The sequence below is a fragment of the Mustelus asterias genome, chromosome 7 (genome assembly GCF_964213995.1).
Source record: "Mustelus asterias chromosome 7, sMusAst1.hap1.1, whole genome shotgun sequence".
Classification (NCBI taxonomy): Eukaryota; Metazoa; Chordata; class Chondrichthyes; order Carcharhiniformes; family Triakidae; genus Mustelus; species Mustelus asterias.
In genome coordinates, this window is record NC_135807.1 from 132,880,968 (window position 1) to 132,902,399 (window position 21,432).

Genomic DNA, 21,432 nt, shown 5'->3' on the forward strand with positions numbered 1-21,432 from the left:
CTAGATGTGATGCAGTGCCAAAGTGATTGAGAATGAATGAAGTATTTTTGAAGTCCAGTCACTCTAATTTTTTAAAAATACTTTTCCAATTCAATCAAATCAAATCCAATTCAGAGTCTCAACAAGTCGAGACACTCCAGATCCAGTCCGACAAGACAGGACGGGAGACCAAAACCACCCTGTCCTGGGCCCGATCCACACGAGTCAAGCTGACCGGAGAAGGGGGAGGACACTCCTCCAAGACCCGAGCCCACCCGCATCCCAGCCAAAAGGCCGAGATGCCGCTTTTAAAAATTGCTTCATATGAAACATATGAAGCCTCAGCGTAACCTAATGACCTCGACCAAGTGCGGCCGACAATGGGGTGCCGACACTACACTTGATCTTAGCCAAAAGGCCAAATTTTTTTTTTTATATACTTTTCCAATTCAATCAAATCAAATCCAATTCAGAGTCTCAACAAGTTGAGACATTTCAGATCCAGGCTGACAAGACAGGGCGGGAGACCAAAACCACCCTGTCCTGGGCCTGATCTACATGAGTCAAGCTGATTGGAGAAGGGGGAGGATCCTCCTCCAAGACTTGAGCTCATTTGCATCTTAGCCAAAAGGCCGAGATGCCGCTTTTAAAAATTGCTTCATACTTAGCCAAATGATGTAAGAATTGCAGCAGTCAATTTGCACACAGATCTCTCCCACAAACAACAATGTGGTAAAGACCAGATAAGACCTATTTTCGTGATGCTGATTGTGGGATGTACATATTAACCAGGACACAGAGGAGGATCCTCTGGTCTTCTCTGAAGTACTGAGGGAAGTATTCCAGGGAAGACAACAGGGTCCCAATATTAAGTCTAAGTTGTGAGATGGCATCCTCTAATTAATGCGAAACCTCCTCAGTGCTGCACTAAATATCGGTCTTCACCTTTGTCCTCAAGTTTTGGAATGAGACTTGAAACATAGAAACTAGGAGTAGGGGAGGCAGTGGCAAAGTAGTCTTGTCACTGGACTCGTAATGCAGAGACCCAAGGCGATGCTCTGGACACCTGGGTTGGGTTTGAATCCCACCACGGCAGATGGTGAAATTTGAATTCAGTAAATATCGGGAATTAACAGTCTAAAGGTGACCATGAAAACGTTGTCGATTGTTGTAAAAATCCATCTGATTCATTCATTCCGAGTTCAATTCCGGCCTCGGGTCACTGTCTGTGTGGAGTTTGCACATTCTCTCTGTGTCAGCGTGGGTTTCCTCCGGGTGCTCCACTTTCCTCCCACAATCCAAAGATGTGCGTGTTGGGTTGATTGGCCGTACTAAATTAACCCTAGTGTCAGGGGGATTAATAGGGTCAATACGTGGGGTTATGGGAATAGGGCTTGGCTGGGATTGTGGTGGGTGCAGACTCGATGGGCCGACTGGCTCCTTCCGCACTGTAGGGATTCTGTGATTCTGTGAACGTCCTTTAGGGAAGGAAATCTGCTGTCCTTACCTGGTCTGGCCTACATATGACTCCAGACCACAGCAATGTGGTTGACTCTTAAATGCCCTCAGGGATGGGCAATAAATGCTGGCCCAGCCAGCGAGGCCAATGTCCCATGAACAAATAAAAAAAACTAGGAGTAGGACATTTGGCCCTTTGAGCCTCCTCTGCAAAGAGTTGAGTTTCTCCCGGTCAGGGAATTGAACCCCGGTCTCATGCGTGGTGGGAACAGATGAGGATATTAACCACTATACTAACAAGGAATTCACAGCTTGCTACCTTTCTGACTTTGAGGTGAGAGTGCTACATACTAAGGAACAGTGGGCAGCAATTCTTAAAGGAAAAGAAGTTAATTTGTTACTCTCTCCCTCGCTTTTTTGAGGGAAAACAAAAACAGAAAATGCTGGAAAATCTCAGCAGGTCTGACAGCATCTGTGGAGAGAGAATAGAGCCAACATTTCGAGTCTAGATGACCTTTCGTCAGCGGCCTTCATGACACACAACAGCGCAGAGTCGCTGAGCAGAGACTGATAGCCAAGTTCCGCACACATGATGATGGCCTCAACTGGGATCTTGGGTTCATGTCACACTATCTGTAACCCCCACGACTTTTCTGGACTTGCAAAATCTCACTAACTGTCCTGTCTGGAGACAATACACATCTCTTTAACCTGTGCTTAACGCTCTCTCCACTCACATTGTCTGTACCTTTAAGACTTGATTACCTGTAAAGACTCGCATTCCAACCATTATTTTGTAAATTGAGTTAGTGTTTTTATATGCCCTGTTTGTGAATAGAATTCCCACTCACCTGACGAAGGGGCAGCGCTCCAAAAGCTAGTGGCTTTTGCTACCAAATAAACTTGTTGGACTTTAACCTAGTGTTGTGAGACTTCTTACTTTCGTCAGAGCCAGGATCTGATGAAGGGTCATCTAGAAAAAAGTTAAAATTTATTTATTCGTCACAACTAAGGCTTACATTAACACTGCAATGAAGTTACTGTGAAATTCCCCTGGTCGCCACAATCTGGCATCCGTTCAGGTCAATGCACCCTAACCAGCACGTCTTTCAGAATGTGGGAGGAAACCAGAGCACCCGGAGAAAACTCACGCAGACACAGGGAGAATGTGCAAACTCCACACAGACGGTGACCCAAGCCAGGAATTGAACCTGGGTCCCTGGTGCTGTGAAGCAGCAGTGCTAACCACTGTGCCACCGTGCCACCCCACTTGAAACCTTGGCTCTATTCTCTCCCCACAGGTGCTATCAGACATGCTGAGGTTTTCCAGCATTTTTTGTTTTTGTTTCAGATTCCGGCATCCGCAGTATTTTGCTTTTATCATGGTGTTTTATACATTAGTCTCAGCCCCAACAACAGTAAATTAAACTTTCCAACAAGACATCAGATGGAATCATGTTAATTCCCATAATTAACAGCAGGAAATAACCTCTTGGCTATCAATGCAAATTACTTTGTTTCTGTTCCCGATAACTCCTCCCACAAACAAAAACCCGCCAAGTTCAAGGGGAAAGATCTAAAAATTCTTGTCAAAATATTGAAGGACTTCACAGGACTCTCTGAATATTGGCCCCATCATCTCCCAGATGTTGATCTGAAAAACATTGTACATCGCTACTGCATCTCTCCATTTCATTCATCAATACTTCAAGATGTTGATGTGCTACCTCCAGGGAAGAAATGCTTTCTTCCTCTTTCTACCTTGCCACCTGTCCTTTGCTTGTCTACAATTCTGTGGGCAGTGGCTGCCATATTAGGGGCGGCACGGTGTCACAATGTTTAGCACTGCTGCCTCACAGCGCTAGGGATCCGGGTTCGATTCCAGCCTCGGGTCACTGTCTGTGTGGAGTTTGCACATTCTCCCCATGTCTGCGTGGGCTTTCGCCGGGTGCTCCGGTTTCCTTCCACACTCCAAAGCTGAGTAGGTTAGGTGGATTGGCCATGCTAAATTGTCATTTAGTGCCCAAATATGTGTAGGTAAAGGGGATTGACCATACTAAATTGTCCCTTAGTATCCAAAGATATGTAGGTAAGTTGGATTGGCCAGGCTAAATTGTTCCTTAGTATCCAAAGATGTGCAGGTAAGCTGTATTGGCCATGCTAAATTGTTCCTTAGTGTCCAAAGGTGTGCAGATAAGGTGTATTGGCCATGCTAAATTGTTCCTTAGTGTCCAAAGATGTGCAGGTTAGGTGGACTGGCCATGCTAAGTTGTTCCTTAGTGTCCAAAGATGTGCAGGTTAGGTGGATTGGCCATGCTAAATTGTTCCTTAGTGTCCAAAGGTGTGCAAGTTAGGTGGATTGGCCATGCTAAATTGTTCCTTAGTGTCCAAACATGTGCAGGTTAGGTGGATTGGCCATGCTAAATTGTTCCTTAGTGTCCAACGATGTGCAGGTTAGGTGGATTGGCTATGGTAAATGCACAGGGTTAGGGGGATAGAGTGGAGAGGAGGGCCTGGGTAAGATGCTCTATTGGAGAGTCAGTTCAGACTCAACAGGCTAATTGGCCTTCTGTACTGTAGGAAATCTATGGATTCTATTACTATGTTGGTTATATGGCTATTACTCATGTGTACACCTTTTGACAGTGACCATTGTGAAGATTTCTGAATGGGGTGTCCATCACGTCAAGCAGGGGGTGATGGTGGTGTAGTGGTAATGTCACTAGACTAGTAATCCAGAGGTCCGGACTACCAGGGCTGGGAAAGTGGGTTCACCATGGCAGCTGGGAGAATTTAATTCACTGAATTCATAAATCTGGATTTGAAAGTCGGTCTCAGCAATGGTAACCCACCTGTCCTCTTGGGAAAACTGTCACCTTTACCAGCTGGCCGACATGTGACTGCAGACCCTCATCAATCTGGTTAACTCTGGAGTGGCCCAGCAAGCCACTCAGTTGAAGGGCAATTAGGGATGGGATGCCCACATCAACATGTAGAACAAATATAGCACAATGGTCACTTTCTAGTATTTGTGAACATGAACCATGATTCATCTTCCTTTACTGAACCCAAATTGTGTTTGCGCCAGATTTTCCAAATACAGGTTAAGGACTGAAATCAAGATCTTCCAGGTTTAGGGATGCTGATTTAACAAAGGCAACGGCTGCAGTTTTTCTAAGGGCAGCATGGCGGCACAGTGGTTAGCACTGCTGCCTCACATCCCCAGGGACGTGGGTTCGATTCCCGGCTTGAGTCACTGTCTGTGTGGAGCCGGCACGTTGTCCCCGTGTCTGGGTGGGTTTCCTCCGGGTGCTCCGGTTTCCTCCCATAATACAAAGATGTGCGGGTTAGGTGGATTGGCCATGTTAAGTTTCCCCTTAATGTCCGGGGATGAGTAGGTTAGAGGGATTAGCGGGTTAAATATATGGGGTGACAGGGATAGGACTGAGGTGTGATTGTAGTTGGTGCAGACTTGATGGGCTGAATGGCCTCCTTCAGCACTGTAGGGGTTCTATGATTCTACGATTTATTTGGAGGAAATTAAGATTAAACTTGAATTCCAGGAAAATCCTCAAGGGTCACAACCCTCACAGGGATGGTGTCTCCGCCACATGTTAACAAATAAACCAATAAACAAAGTTGACAGCTCCTTAAAGGGGCATGGTAGCAAAAAGACAAAACTTTAAAGGAACTAGTGCTCTTCACACACTTTCAATAAAGAATAACCAATAAATTATTTGACAGGGTGACAGCCCCTGGTAGGGCGACTCTTTATCGATGTGTTCTTCATCCTTAGAATCCCTACATTGCAGAAGGAAGCCATTCGGCCCATCGAGTCTGCACTGACCACAATCCCATCCAGGCTCTACTCCCATAACCCCACATATTTACCCTACTAATCCCCTGACACGAGGGTCAATTTAGCATGGCCAATCAACCTAACCCGCACATCTTTGGAGTGTGGGAGGAAACCGGAGCACCCGGAGGAAACCCACGCAGACACGGGGAGAACGTGCAAACTCCACACAGACAGTGACCCAAGCCGGGAATTGAACCCGGGCCCCTGGCACTGTGAGGCAGCAGTGCTAACCACTGTGCCACCTTGCCGCTCATGGTAGGTCTTAGGGGGGAGCTTTTCCATCCTGCCCACCACGGGAATCGTAGCAGGGGGCGGATCATGCAAAGGTCTGTTGACTTCAGGCAGGGGATTTTCCAGTTTTGGGGCGAGCGCGGTTGGAAAATCCCACCGTTAGTATGAAACTTTAGAGTATGCTAAAGCTAAACCCAACTTCCAGCATGACTCCGACGCACATATTTAGAAAGTCCTTCAAGAAAAGGCAGGATGATAACAATCTGCCTTACTCAAATGAGATGTGTCTCCAAATAATTGCCTTAATTGGCATGTTAGCCAAATTGTTTTATTTAATTAAAGTGATGTTTGATACTATGTGGACAATGCAAACAGCAATCATTGCTCTCAGTATTGGATCAGCTCCAGCCACAATATGCTGCAATTGGTGGGAAAAATGAGACAACATTATCCTGCACAGGACAACTGAGTGCGAAATGGCTAAAACAAAATGGCAAAAAGGTCCAAAATGAATGATACTTGCTGTAGCAAGGCGTATATCGGCACCAAATGTTAATTAGACTAGGCCTTGCACTCATTAACTCAAAAGTGTGAGTTGATGAAGGAGAACTCAGAGCAATGGTATCCCCGGGATCTAAGTGATCAGGACAACCAACAGGGTATCACCAGAAGTGAGGAGATTGAAGGATTGGCAAAGTTGGAGTTTAGAAGGATGAGGGGGGAGCTTATTGAAACTTGCAGGATACTGCAAGGCCTGGATAGAGCGGACGTGGAGAGGATGTTTCTACCAGTAGGAAAAACTAGAACCAGAGGGCACAACCTCAGGTTAAAGGGACAATCCTTTAAAACAGAGATGAGGAGGAATTTCTTCAGCCAGAGAATGGTGAATCTGTGGAAATCTTTGCTGCAGAGGGCTGTGGAGACCAGGTCATTGAGTGTCTTTAAGACAGAGATAGATAGGGTCTTGAGAATGGGACTGACAAAAATATCAGCCATGATTGAATGGCGGAGCAGACTCGATGGGCCGAGCGGCCTAATTCTGCTGCTCTGTCTTATGGTCTTATGGGTGCTCCGGTTTCCTCCCAGAGTCCAAAGATGTGCAGGTTATGTTGATTGGCCATGCTAAATTGTCCCTTATTGTCAGGGGGATTAGTAGGGTAAATATGAGGACGGGGCCTGGGTGGTATTGTTGTCGGCACAGGCTCAATGGACCAGATGGCCTCCTTCAATACTGTAGGGATTCTGTTCGATGATCCGTGAATCTTGCAGCTGCAACGAGGCTTGCGCAACCCGCTGTAGGGTGTGTCAGCACTTAGTCTAGTCGGATATCCTGTCTGCTCTAGTCTAGTTCTGAAATGTGAATTTATCATGGGTATGATGTGGTAATACTTAACGCTGCAAAGGGGGGAAGGGAATGCTGAGATTCAATTCTCAGGTGTGGGAGTAAGTGTGTGTGGAGCTGGCAAAAGCTTGTGGGGCTGAATGGCCTGTTTCTGTGCCATAGACTCCATTGTGATTTGATGTCACTTTGTGTAACTGGGTCATTTTAAGGGCATCTAGATATTGCATCCTCCACATCCCACCTCAGGCTATTTTATTTATGATGATTATTATTTAAGTAGAAATTCTGAATTATTTAGTTGAGGCAGGATGATCAACGATGTTCAAAATTACAATACATGTGCATTTTATGAAGATTTATAAATAATCTTGCTTCTTGATATCCCTGTGCTGCACATGGACTCCAGGTCAAAGGGCACCATGGCAATAGGCCTGCTTGCAGATTTCAGTCACATCTGCTTTATAACTGACCACTAGGAGATGAACAGTACCCAGAGGCTAACCTATCAGTCAGCTCTTCTGCAGCCAGATGGAAAAGAAATGTCTGTCCTCCATTAGGGGGAGGCAATGGCCCAGTGGTATTATCACTCGACTATTAATCCAGAAACTTCACTAATGTTTTGGGGACCCGGGTTCAAATCCCACCATGGCAGTTGGTGGAATTTGAATTCAATAAAAATATCTGGAATTAAGAATCTATTGATAACCATTGTCGATTGTTGTAAAAACCCATCTGGTTCATTAATGTTCTTTTGGGGAAGGAAATCTGCCGTCCTTACCTGGTCTGGTCTACGTGTGACTCCAGAGCCACAGCAATGTGGTTGACTTTCAACTGAGAACATAAAAACTAGGAGCAGAAGTAGGCTACTCCTAGAAGTGGCCTACTGCAGACAGCCTCAATGACCCCCCCCCCCACCCCCAGCTATTACGGGGGCCCAAGGCCAATCACAAGTCCCACATTGCCCAATCGAAATTAGGTGGATCCTAATTCCTGTCAGACTCCCCTGGCTATGGAGGAAGTGCAAGATTGGAAAATGGCAGATGTGACTTGAATCAAGGAAAGGTGTTACCTGGAAACCATAGACCCATGTTGGGTATGTTACGAAGCGGAGGTGGATCCTCCCTCCGCGAACTAACCATTCAAAGAGGATTGCCTCTCCTCATAATCTGTAAAAGTGAGTGTGAAGTGGTATGATCTGCTCTTCAGCAACTTTTAGTGGTTAAATCACAATAACTACCTAAAACTCTCTCTAAAGTCAACAAGTAACAATCTATTTATCTAGCTAGCAGTGAACAAGTTAACTAAACTATTAACAAACCGAATAAAACATTATTCTAATTCTGTTCAGATAAATATAATTCCCACTTGTTCGCAAAAAAAAAAATTTAGTCACCCTCTAAATTACAACCAGGTTTTGTGTTTTCTGGAATATTCTGGGCCTTCTCTGTTGATTCTCCTGTCTGGAACTTCTGTCTTCTTTGGTACCATCCCTATCGAGATGAGGCTTTGAGCTCATAGCTGTGAACTATGGCAGTTGGCAGTTCTCTCTCTCTCCAGAGCTGAACTAACAGTTGTTACTTTGGTAGATGGCAGTTGCTCTCTTCTTATGTCACACTGCCCCCTTCCTTTTATACCTGTGATGACATATCAATATCCCCCACAATATGATTGGTCCTAGGTTGCCAAACCATCAAATTTAAATTTAATAGGTTCTTGGTATCTAAGTGTCTGATTCAAATTTGATTGGCTGAATTCAAAAAATTCAAAAACCTTCTTGTTGTTGTGGCAACACTGCTGCCTGGACCTTAGATACAAATCTTTCAGTCTGAGTTCTCTATATGTACTTGCATTTAAAAAAACTTTTCAAGCACAGAAAAAGCACCACTTTTTAAAGGGACCATACAATGCTTTCCCCAGCATTTCACTATTGTACAAACACCAATCTATAATTCTCTACTCAACTTTGCAACAGGTAACAATACTCAAAAAGGAAGAAAATAGGCACTTGGAGAGGTTTGAATTAATTGGCGATAGCTAGCATGGATTTTTAAAAGGCAGATGATGTGTGACGAGTCTATTTGAGCTTCTTTGATGAAGTAACAGAGGAGGTTGGTGAAGGGAATGCGATGGATGTTGCCTATATGGATTTAAAGAAAACAAGTGCCAAAGTACCACACAATTGGTTAACAAAATTGTGGCTCATAGAATAAGAGGGTCATTGTCAGCTTGGATATAAAATTAAGACCATAAGATATAGGATCAGAATTAGTCCATTCGGCTCATCGAGTCTGCTCTGCCATTCAATCATGGCTGATATGTTTCCCAACTCCATTCTCCTGCCTTTTCCCCGTAACCTTTGATCTCCTTACCAATCAAGAACCTATCTGTCTCTGTCTTAAATACACTCAATGACCTGGCCTCCACAGCCTTCTGTGGTAATGAGTTCCATAGATTCACCACTCTCTGGCTGAAGAAATTCACAGAATCCCTACAGTGCAGAAAGAGGCCATTCAGTCCATGGAGCCTGCACCAACAATAATCCCACCCAGGACCTATCCCCAAAACCCATGCTAATCTCCCAGACCCTAAGGGGCAATTCAGCATGGCCAAATTCCTCCTCATCTCGGTTCAGTGCCTTTACCACTTAAAGTTGCCACATAAATTCATGTTGTTATAGCTTGGTATGGCTCCTGCTCTGTCCAAGACTGCAAGAAACTACAAAGGGTCATGAATGAAGCTCAGTCCATCACTCAAACCAACCTCCTATCCATTGACACTGTCTACACTTCCCGTTGCCTCGGAAAAGCAACCAGCATAATCAAGGCACAAAAACAGAAAATGCTGGAAAATCTCAGCAGGCCTGACAGCATCTGTGGAGAGAGAACAGAGTCAACATTTCGAACAAAAAGAGAAAATGCTGGAAAACCTCAGCAGGTCTGGCAGCATCTGTAAGGAGAGAAAAGAGCTGACATTTCGAGTTCAGATAACCCTTCGTCAAAGCTTTGACAAAGGGTCGTCTGGACTCAAAACGTCAGCTCTTTTCTCTCCTTACAGATGCTGCCAGACCTGCTGAGATTTTCCAGTATATTCTCTTTTGGTTTCAGATTCCAGCATCCGCAGTAATTTGCTTTTAGCCAACATTTCGAGTCTGGATGACCCTTTGTCAGAGTTGGTTCTATTCTCTCTCCACAGATGCTGCAGGCCCGTTGAGATTTTCCAGCATTTTCTGTTTTTGATTCAGATTCCAGCATCCACAGTATTTTGCTTTTATCAGCATAATCAAGGACCCCTCGCACCCCGGGCATTCTGTCTTCCACCTCCTTCTATCGGGAAAAAGATACAAAACCGACTCGAGAACAGCTTCTTCCCTGCTGCCATCAGACTTGTGAATGGACCTACCTTGTATTAAGTTGATCTTTCTCTACACCCTAGCTATGACTGTAACACTACATTCTTGACCCTCTCCTTTCTTTCTCTATGAATGGTATGCTTTGTCTGTATAGCGCAAGAAAAAATACTTTTCACTGTTTACGAATACATGTGACAATAATAAATCAAGTCAAATCAAATCAAAATGTTACCATCTGGAGTCATCCCAAAATTACCCTCTCTGTTAAAATCGCACCAGCCTTCCAAATTTGGTACCTCAAAAGTAGCCTGTCTTGCTTATAAACAGGGATGGCAGGACCAGACTTAAATAGTGACATGTGGCCTGTTTAAAAAAAAGAATTGTAAGATAGTCAAGTCCACCTAATCCATAGTTTCCTAGATCAAAAATCTGCACTGCATTATATTGGGAACGTGTCTTATTAACCAGAAAACATTAAAGTCTATAGAAAGCACCTGTGTTCTACAAGGGAAATGCTTTTAATTTTAGCCAGTGTATTACAAGCATTATAATCCCTGTTCTGATTCCAACATGACTGACTAAGCTGCTCATCAAGTTAAGCCTAGCTCCAGCCATGACTGGCTTACAGAATGATATAAAATGAGGGCAAATTCTGGCAGATTATTTACTGCGACAGATAAACCTTGTGAAGAAAATATTTATGTGAGTGGGTTATTGGCAGAATTTAAGTAGATTAGAGGTTTAATATCTGTCAGACAACCCATGATGTTATGGCTAAATAAAGCGAGCAAGTGCTTCTGGAACCCACATCTCCGGTATTAATATCACACAAATGCAAGGGCTCTTCATTGATTGAACCAATGCTGGTGAAGCTCTAATTGAATTGAAACGCAGGCTTCAAACAAACCCCTGTACTGCGGTACAGCTTCCTGCGAGTCAAAGGAATCTTCAGCTAAAGGACCATACTGCACAGAAGGAGACCATTCAGCCCAGCTGCCTGTGCCAGCTCTTGAGCTAGCCAATTAGCCCCTCAGTCTTGCTTCACAGATCTATGACTCTATGACTTTATGAGCTTCTTCCCTGCTGCTGTCAGACTTTTGAATGGACCTACCTTGCATTAAGTTGATCTTTCTCTACACTCCAGCTATGACTGTAACACTACATTCTGCACTTTCTCCCTTCTTTCTCTATGAACGGTATGTTTTGTCTGTATAACGCGCAAGAAAGAATACTTATCACTGTATAATAAAACATGTGACAATAATAAATCAAATCAAATTCAGTTCTGAAGAAAAATCAAAGGACTCAAAATGTTAACTTTGTTTCCCTCCTGATTGATGCTGGCAAACCTGCTGAGTTTTTTCAGCATCCTCTGTTCTTGGAGAAAATCTGGTTAGGATACAGCATGACTGACTTTAACCTGAGTTTAAAATATTATTTACTTTAAAAATAAATACAGTTTGCTCATTTCACTGGTCTACACTAGTCAGTTTCTTGGTGAATCAATATTTTTTCTGTTTTGAAATGTGCCTACAAGTGCTGGTGCACCTAAAGCAAAATAGCTTAACATCTAGAGCCTCTTTGAAGGTACAGCATGGTGGCACAGTGGTTAGCACTGCTGCCTCATAGCGCCAGGGCCCATGTTCAATTCCCAGCTTGGATCACTGTGTGGAGTTTGCACATCCTCCCCATGTCTGTGTGGGTTTCCTCCCACAGTCCAGACGATGTGTAGGTTAGGTGGATTAGCCATGGTAAATGCATATGGGAATAGGTAATAGGGCGGGGAGAGATCCTGGGTAAGATGCTCTTTCGGAGAGTTGGTGCAGACTTGATGGGCTGAATGTCCTCCTCCATTCGTGGGACATGGGCCTCGCTGGCTAGGCCAGCATTCATTGCCCATCCCTAGTTGCCCTTGAGAAAGTGGTGGTGAGCTGCCTTCTTGAGTGATTGATACAACTGAGTGGCTTACTAGACCATTTAAGAGTCAACCATATTGCTGTGGATCTAGAGTCACATGTAGGTCAGACCAGTTAAGGACGGCTGATTTCCTTCCCTAAAAGACATTGGTGAACCAGACGGGTTTTTCCAAGAATAGACAAAAAGTTTCATGATCATCAACAGATTCTGAATTCCAGATATTTTTTATTGAATTTAAATTCCACTATTTGCCGTGGCGGGATTCAAACCCGGGTCACCATAACATTAGCTGAGTTTCTGGATTAATAGTCTAACGATATTACTACTGGGCTATCACTTACCTTATGGTACATAAACTGACACAATGAGTGAAAACTCATCAACGTAATTACTTCAATTGTGTGGGCATGATGGGGAGTGTGGGGTTGGAGGGGGAGGGTGTGGAGGGAAGTGGTGTGGGTGAGCATTATGTCCTATTTTGGGATCGGGCTGGGATCCCTTTGTGTCAAAAAGGGTGACACGGTGCACAGTGGTTAGCACTGCTGCCTCACAGCGCCAGGGACCCAGGTTCAATTCTGGCCTTGGGTCTGTGTGGGTTTCCTCCCGGTGCTCCGGTTTCCTCCCACACTCCAAAGATGTGCAGGTTAGGTTGATTGGCCATGCTAAATTGCCCTTTAGTGTCAGGGAGATTAGCAGGGTAAATACGTGGGGTTATGGGGATAGGGCCTGGGTGGAATTGTCAGTGCAGCCTCGTTAGGCCGAATGGCCTCCTTCTGCACTGTAAGGATTCTATGATTCTGTTCTATGAGTATCTCCTTCAGTGAAGTAATCACCGTTTCAGAAGCATTACCCCATAGTTTGACCTTTATGAATCCGGAGTGTCATTCTACTACAATCTTACCCCTGTGTTCAAAGAGGTCCACCCCCATGGTCTTGATGGAAAGGAAGGTGACATCAACAGTTCTGTTGCTTCCTGACAAGGATAGCACAAATAATACAGTTTGATATCATCTCTTCCAACGATCTTGAGAGATCTGGCTTGAAATCTTGTGATGCCTAAATGTCCTTGGGAAATCTTTGCTCTATCTCGAGTCTCTTGGAATGACCAATCTTCTCAACATAGATGAGACATTCAGCAACCACACTGAGGTTTCTCCTCTACCAAAGTACTGTCTGAGAATGGGATTGTGTGGTATGTATGCTGGCCATTCTTGGGCGTGATACTCTTTTACCAAAGCATGCACTTTGTCAAATTTCTAAGTACCTCTGATCTCATTCAGTTGCACAGTTGTTTCTGGGAGAATTGTGCTTGTTGTCGAAGCAAAGATTTCTATCTTTTCAACAAGAGCCAGAGAGCTGGGTTCGATTCCCGGCTTGGGTCACTGTCTATGCGAAGTCTGCACGTTCTCCCTGTGTCTGCGTGGGTTTCCTCCAACAGTCTGAAAGACATACTGGTTAGGTGGATTGGCCGTGCTAAATTTCCCCTTAGCGTCAGGGGGACTAGCTAGGGTAAATGCATGGGGTTATGAGGATAGGACCTGGGTGAGATTGTGGTCAGTGCAGACTCAATGGGCTGAATGGCCTCCTTCTGCTCTGTAGGATTCTATGATTCTATGTATCCGAACAGGTGCCAGAGTGTGGCGACTAGGGGATTTTCACAGTAACTTCATTGCAGCGTTAATGTAAGTCTACTTGTGGCTAATAAATAAATTTTACTTTTACTTTAAGAGCGACATCACCTTCTCCAGGCCTTGCTGCTGGGATACAGGAGAACGCATTGGCTTTGGTCTGCTTTTTTCTTGGGGCATCTGTCTTTGCATGAAACCTCTTCAGCCTCAGTCTGAATCTTTGTACAGGTATGTTTTGTTTTGTTCTTTTAATGATCTTGCAGAAGTTAAATAAGAGACAGGTTACAATCTCTAAACTATTAGAATGGTTTATTGAAAAGGAGTAAATAATATGAAAGTAATACAAACAATGAGTCTCATGCCCTTCTGCCCATCGGGGACCCCGATAATGGCGGCTGGTCTGGAACTCGAGTAGTCCTGGCACTGTTCGTGGTCCCGGTCCAAGGTGAAGTCCAACTTACTCAGGTCGAAGCCCCTCCTTTTCTAGTGAAGCACAAACAACTTCTGTGTGAAACTTGGTATAAAGCTTGGAAAACAATATCCAAAGACAGCAGTGGCGGGTCAACTTGACCTGTGATCACAGTGATACTCTCATATGGTGCAAAGCACAGCTTCATCCTTTCAGATTCTCAGTGCTGAGTTGACTGACGAATATCTTAACTCTTTAATTTCTATACAACGTGCAGACATTTTTGCTCGCAACCTTAGGATTTCAGAGTGTCATTAAAAGCTTGCGGTCTATCTCTACCTTGAAGTGGGGACCAAGACCATAGGCCGGAATTCTCCAACGCGTATACCCCACCCCTGCTGCCAGTGAGAACAGAGAGTTTGGTGCTCAGTCAATCTCCATTCACTGCAGCGGGACTGGATAATCCCAGGCGCAGGCGAGGTCAGAGAATAAAAGAACAAAGAACAAAGAAAATTACAGCACAGGAACAGGCCCTTTGGCCCTCCAAGCCTGTACCGACCATGCTGCCCGACTGAACTAAAACTCCCTACTCTTCTGGGGACCATATCCCTCTATTCCCATCCTATTCATGTATTTGTCAAGATGCCCCTTAAAAGTCCCTATCGTATCTGCTTCCTGAATCCGGCCCATAATCTGCTAATTTTTCACAAGTCCATGTAGCGTCTTTATGCTTCTTTATCAATCACTGCTTATCTCTGTTCAGTCTCTGTTGGTGAATGGGATGTGTAGTAAACCAATCTACGTTTCCATCCATCTGTTTCTGGAAGACTCCAGCTCCCAGTCCTGTAGAAGATGCATCTTAAGTCATGACAATGGGTCGCTCCGGGTCACAGTGAGCTACAATATCAGCTGGTATCAGCATTGTTTCTATATTCTCAGAAGACCTCAGTTGTGCTCGCTCCCAGAACCATGTCGCCTTGTCGTAACAGCTGACGTGGGGGCACATTAATGACCGCTGGCAACAAAAACAAAAATGATTGAGAATCTCAGCAGGTCTAACAGCATCCGTGGAGAGAGAATAGGGCCCACGTTTTGAGTCAGGATGACCCTTTGTCAGAACATCTGCAGTTTGGGGCAGCATGGGTGGCACAGTGATTAGAACTGCTGCCTCACAGCGCCTGGGTCCAAGGTTCAATTCTGGTCTTGGGTCACTGTCTGTGTAGAGTTTGCATGTTCTCCCCACGTCTGCGTGGGTTTCCTCCGGATGCTCCGGTTTCCTCCCACAGTCCAAAGATGTGCGGGTTAGGTTTATTGGCCATGCCACATTGACCCTAGTGTCAGGGGGATTAGCAGAGTAAATGTGTGGGGTTACGGGAATAGGCCTGGGTGGGATTGTGGTCAGTACAGACTTGATGGGCCAAATGGCCTCCTTCTGCACTATATGGATTCTATGATATTTTGCCTTCATCTTGATGACAGCTATGTTGGGTACAAACATACTGACTTGGTATACCATTCCCATGAATCTCTGAAGTTCAGGCAGGTTTAAGTTTTTTAGTGTCACAAGTAAGCTTACATTAACACTGCAATAAAGTTACTGTGAAAATCCCCCAGTTGTCACACTCCAGCACCTGTTCGGGTACACTGAGGGAGAATTTAGCATGGCCAATGCGCCGAACCAGCACGTCTTTCAGACTGTGGGAGGAAACCGGAGCACCCGGGGGAAATGCACGCAGACACAGGGAGAACATGCAGATGCCACACTGACATGTGACTCAAGAGGGGAATCGAACCCAAAGTGTGACAACTGGGGGATTTTCACAGTAACTTCATTGCAGTGTTAATGTAAGCCTACTTGTGGCACGAATAACTAAACTTAACTGTAGAGTGGATGAGGACCACTTCTGGATATAAACAGGCAGCATGGGTTTGGTTCTGAGCTTAGAGTGATGTGGTATGCTGTCTTCAGCTTCCTACACCCTGTGAACTGCTGTGGGAATTCAGCTCTGAGGTTTTGGTCTGATCTCCTCAACTTTCCAGTTCCTCTACTCTGAAAATCAGATATGAGTTGGTACAGACTTGACTGCTTAAGGGAGAAGAACACTAGTTATAAAGTTTCAGTGATTTTTCTCTCCACATTGAAGGGCTGCACTCAGTTGCCCTACGACCTTCAGCCCTATTCCCACTGACATGATAGCAAAGAGAAATTTTCTCCAACCGCGGGTCAGCATCAGAAAGCACTGAAACGGGTCACATTCTGCTCCTGCTGCGACTTCTTATGTTAATGTAAAGTTTACTTATTCGTCACAAGTAAGGCTTACTTTCAAACTGCATTGAAGTTACTGTGAAATTCACCTAGTTGCCACAGTCCAGCACATGTTCGGGTCAATGCACCCTAACCAGCACGTCCTTCAGACTGTGGAAGGAAACTGGAGCACCCGGGGGAAACCCACGCAGAGACGGGGGGAACGTGCAAACTCCACACAGACAGTGACCAAAGCCAGGGATCGAACCCGAGTCCCTGCCACTGTGGGGCAGCAGTGCTATCCACTGTGCTGTCCCTTGTTCTTAATATTCCTTCAATAGTCCAGTATGATGCATATTAAACCAGTCTTGCATTGATAGTTTTTTATGGCTTGTTAAGCAACCACACACCAACGTGCTACACATCCATGAAATCTTAATGGAATATCACTAATTTTTGTCCTCAATCTTACACGTCCTCTGGCTGGTATGCAGCGTGATGCTCAGTGAAATGCAATCCGGACTTCACGGGGTTTTGGCATTTTTAAAGTGAACAACTTGAATTGCTGAACGTTAACGAGATCCAAGCACAGATGTGAGCTCAAACTGGCCTTTAACAAATCGTGGGCCAGCCCTGAAAGAAATGAAACTTGCAACACGGTTTTGCAACACTAGATTGTATACGGAATTCATCGAGGGGTATAGGCGAGGCCACAGACTGAGGAAAGGATTGGTTAACGAATTCAAGCCTTGGTGAAGCACACAGCCCTCTAACACAGTTTAAGCTCCAAATCAAAAAACAATGCACGGGATGTGAGGCTGTAGAGAAAAAAAATATATCCTGTTTCTTGTCCCTGAACTCCTCCTTCCGGCTATCTCCCTCAAGATGTTCCTGAAGACTTATCCTTGAATCATAGAATCCCTACAGTGCAGAAGGAGGCCATTCAGCCCATCGAATCTGCACCGACCACAATCCCACCCAGGTCCTATCCCCATAACCCCATGTATTGACCCTGCTAGTCCCCCTGACACTAAGGGACAATTTATGACTGCCAATCCACCTAATCTGCACATCTTTGGATTGTGGGAGGAAACTGGAGCACTGAGAGGAAACCCACGCAGACACGGGGAGAATGTGCAAACTCCACACAGAGAGTTATCCAAGGCCGGAATTGAACCCAAGTCCCTGGCGCTGCGAGGCAGCAGTGCCAACCACTGTGCCGCCATGCCGCCGTGCCGCCCTCTTTGACCAACCTTTTGGTCGCCTACTCCAATATCTCGTTATTCTTCTTCTCGTTTATGTTCTTGATTATTAAGGGGATCAGGGATTATGGGGAAAAGATAGGAGAATGAGGACGAGAAAAACACCAGCCATGATTGAATGGTACTCGATGGGCCAATTCTGCTCTTATGTCTTATGGTCTTATGGTCATGCAGCTAGTCGTCACGTTTTGTTTGACGACGCTCCCGTGAAATGCTTTGGGGAAGTTTAAAGGTGCTATCTAAACGCAAATTATTGTTGTTGGTGTGCTACGTGCAGTGAACAGACTCCTAAATTAAAGGACCTAGAGTGGACGGAAATTGTTGATGCAAGGGGCCTGAAACATGGCGAAGTCTGGAACTATTGTTCAGATGAGGCAATGACTTCCTTCTCAAGATCAGATTGGAAAGATTTTTTTAAAAAAAAGAAACAAGTGATGCTGATGTTTTCTGATTTGCTGTTGGTAAGTCATTAGTCTAATGAATTTTGGTTCACAAAGTTGACAGACCATGAAAATAATTATCTGATACCCTGCTGTTCAATACAAATTTCAGATAAAAGAAATCCTATTTACTGACTATAATTTTGTTTTTCAGACATGCTGATGAAAACTACTGCCTGCCATTTAAGTCTATACATGAGATCATGGGGAAGACATTGGACAATTGATGGATTCTATTAAACTGTTCCCATTTTCTGCCTCTGTCTTTTTTAAAAATCGTTTCTTTGGGCCACTTGCAATTTTAAAATTCTGTTTGGCTTATGATACTAATGTGAGGTGTATTTTTGACGCGGCCAACACGCACTGAGAACTTGACCTGATATGATTTAAATGGATGTTAGACAATGAATTCTTCGGCCCCGCGCGCCCCAAGACCGGAAAGTTCCGCCCGAGCTCAACGGACTTTTATATGGTCCGCCGGATTTTCTGTCTCACCCGCCAAGATTCCTGCATCGGCTGAAACGGGAGAATTTCAGTCGGCCAAAGGAACAAAGGACTTGCATTTATATAGGAACTCCTGTCACATCAACAAAGCCCCTTGTACAGGTTACTTATGGATCTTCGGAACTTTCATCGGGAAAACAAATCATAGAATCCTACAGTGCGGAAGGAGGCGATTCAGCCCATCGAGTCTGCACCGACCACAATCCCACCCAGGCCCTATCCCCGTAACCCCATGTATTTACCCTCACGAGTCCCCCTGACACTAAGGGGCAATTTAGCATGGCCAATCCACCTAAGTGGCATCCTTTCCATCATATCATCATGCCCCAATAGCAAGAAATAATACTCGGATCGGAGTGGAAAGGCTGAAATAATGAGAAACCTCTGTGAAGGTTTTGTCTGCTTCTCATTAGTTAATAACTAAGTGTATCCAATTAGGAGGTGGTTTAATGCTGTTGAGATTAGGTGACAGGGAGGGAAAGACTTACATTTACAACCGCAGGGTCTCCCAAAGCGTTTTACATCGAATGACATATTTTGGAAGTGTGGTCACTGCTATAATGTAGGAAATCATGGCAACCAATTTGCGCACAGCAAACTCCGAACAGCAATGTGAAATTTTTGATTCAATTTGATTTGATTTGTTTTTGTCACATGTATTGGGACAAGTATTGTTTCTTGCACACTATATAGACAAAGCATTCTGTTCATAGGGGAGAAGAAAGGGAAAAGGTGCAGAATAGAGTGAGCTTGAAAGAGTTAGAGTTAAGTATTAAGAGCATAAAACAACAGTAGAAATAGAATTTGAGGGTGTGGGGACAGCTCGCAAGAGGTTGCCATGCTCCGGCGCCATCTTGAATTTTTTCTCCGGGGTAGCGAGTTCCAAAGATTAACGTGATGGGTGGAATCTTCCGATATCTTTTCAGTGTTATTTTCAGCGAGAAAACCAATGTGCAGCTCTCCAGCTGCACAGCCGAGTTTTCCCTCCGGATTCTCCGACACTCTGTGCACAGGAAATCTGGGGACATGTTTCTGCCATCAGGCCCCTGGGGCTATTAGGGGCTATTAGGGGCTATTAGGTTAGGGGCTATTAGAGCCAGCAACCCCACTCCACAGAGATTGGGGCGTCATCTTTGAAGGGGTCCCCAATCTGCATTGAAAAGAAACTGCTGAGTTTCTGGATTAAGAATACCGCTAGGCCATCACTTCCTCATGGATGGCACGATGGCACAGTGCTTGGGCACTGCTGCCTCATAGCGCCAGGGACCCGGGTTTGATTACCGGTCTCGGGTCACTGTCTGTGTGGAGTTTGCACATTCTCTCCGAGTCTGCGTGGGTTTCCTCCGGGTGCTCCGGTTTCCTCCCACAGTCCAAAGATGTGCAGGTTAGGTGGATTGGCCATGTGAAATTGCCCCTTAGTGTGTAAAGACGTATATAGGTTAGATGGATTAGCCACGGTAAATGCGCGGGGATAAGTATGGGGTTAGGTAAGACACTCTTTCAGAGAGTCGGTGCAGACTCAATGGGCCGAATGGTTTCCTTCTGCACAGTAAGAATTCTATAGCTCTAAGAAAGAAATAGTGATGCCATCTCTATATTGATGTGGAGATGCTGGTGTTGGACTGGGGTGGGCACAGTAAGAAGTCTCATAACACCAGGTTAAAGTCCAACAGGTTTATTTGGAATCATGAGCTTTCGGAGCGCTGCTCCTTCATCTGGATTCCAAATAAACCTGTTGAACTTTAACCTGGTATCTCTATTTTAACATAAATTTTTAAATTAAGAATTAAGAATGTTAAGAAAGGAATGATTCTTGTCAGAGCTAACTAAATATCAGCAGCAGAAAAATAATTACTCCATGCTGGGATGGGAATGCATGATAAGAATTCCACTGAAGATAAGAATTCCAGAAAGGTTTAGTAACTCACTGTACAAACCAGCTATACATTGGTAACAATATTTGGCTGATGCACAAGGCAATTTTGGACAAATCTCCACCCAAGCTAAATGATCTGACGTAGAAAGAAAGTTCAGTCACAAAAGAATTATGAAGACACAGGTGTTCCTTGAGAAAATAGATTCAGGAAACCTAGGTAGAGTTGGGCAGTTGCAAATGTCATCTACACTCAGCCGTGTCTAATAGTCTGAGCTGTGTCTCGCTTCATTGCTATTGGGCAACAGTCACAATCATCGACCTTTCACCTCTTGTGAACTTGGTCACACAACGCACCTCAGGGATTAAAAGCAAAATGCTGCAGCTGCTGGAGATCCGAAATAAAAACAAAAAGTGAACAAAGAACAAAGAACATTACAGCACAGGAACAGACCCTTTGGCCCTCCATGCCTGCACCGACCGTGCTGCCTGACTGAAGTAAAACCCGCCCTCCCTTCCAGGGACCATATCCCTCCATTCTCATCCTATTCATGTATTTGTCAAGACGCCCCTTGAAAGTCACTATCGTATCCGCTTCCACTACCTTCCCCGGCAGCGAGTTCCAGGCACTCACCACCCTCTGTGTAAAAAATCTGTCTCGTACATCTCCTTCAAACCTTGCCCCTCACACCTTAAACCTGCGCCCCCTAGTAATTGACTCTTCCACCCCGGGAAAAAGTGCTGGAAAAAAAACTCAGTGGGTCTGGCAGCATCAGTGGAGAGAGAGAGAGAGAGAAAAATGTTTGGAGTCCAATATGAGTCTTCTTCAGAACTCTTCCTCTTCTGAAAAAGTGGTCACATTGCACATTAACCGCACCTCTCTCTCTCTCTCTCTCTCTCTTTCTCTCTCTCTCTTCATGGATGCTGTCAAACTTG